The sequence below is a fragment of the Arachis duranensis genome, chromosome 8 (genome assembly GCF_000817695.3).
Source record: "Arachis duranensis cultivar V14167 chromosome 8, aradu.V14167.gnm2.J7QH, whole genome shotgun sequence".
In the NCBI taxonomy this organism is placed as follows: Eukaryota; Viridiplantae; Streptophyta; class Magnoliopsida; order Fabales; family Fabaceae; genus Arachis; species Arachis duranensis.
Window position 1 is genome coordinate 20,922,575 of NC_029779.3, and position 819 is coordinate 20,923,393.

The window sequence follows — 819 nt, forward strand, 5'->3', positions numbered from 1 at the left end:
GTTTGTTAGAGTCCATGCATTAAAGATTTCTAAGTTTGGTGTTTTGCATGTTTTCTTTGCATAAAAAATTTTTCAAAAATATGTTCTTGATGTTCATCATGATCTTCAATAGTGTTCTTGGTGTTCATCTTGACATTCATAGTGTTCTTTCATGCATTCTTCGTTTTGATCCATAAAGAAAAGAGAAAAACACAAAAATGACGTTTTTATTTTTTTTCTCTTTCATCTTTAAAAATTCAAAAATCAAAAAAATATCTTTTCCTTTTTTCTCTCCAAATTTTCGAAATTTTGGGTTGACTTGGTCAAAAATTTTTAAAATTAGTTGTTTCTTACAAGTCAAGTCAAATTTTCAATTTTAAAAATCTTATCTTTTTAAAATCTTTTTCAAAAATCATATCTTTTTCATTTTTTTATTATTTTCAAAAAATTCCAAATCTCTTTTTCAAAATATTTTCAAAATCTTTTTCTTATCTTTATATCAAATTTTCGAAATTACACTAACAAGTAATATGATTGATTCAAAAATTTGAAGTTTGTTATTTTCTTGTTAAGAAAGGTTCAATCTTTAAAATCTAGAATCCTATCCTTTTAAGTTTCTTGTTAGTTAAGTAATTAATTTTAATTTTAAAATTAAATCTTTTTCAACCATATCTTATCTATCTTATCTTTTTATCTTATCTTTTTCAAAATTTTATCTTTTTCAATTTTGATTTCAAAATATCTTATCCTATCTTGTCTTCTTATCTTTTCAAATTTGATTTTAATATCTTTTTAAACTAACTATTTGACTTTTTGTTTGTTTCTTATCTTTTTCAAAAC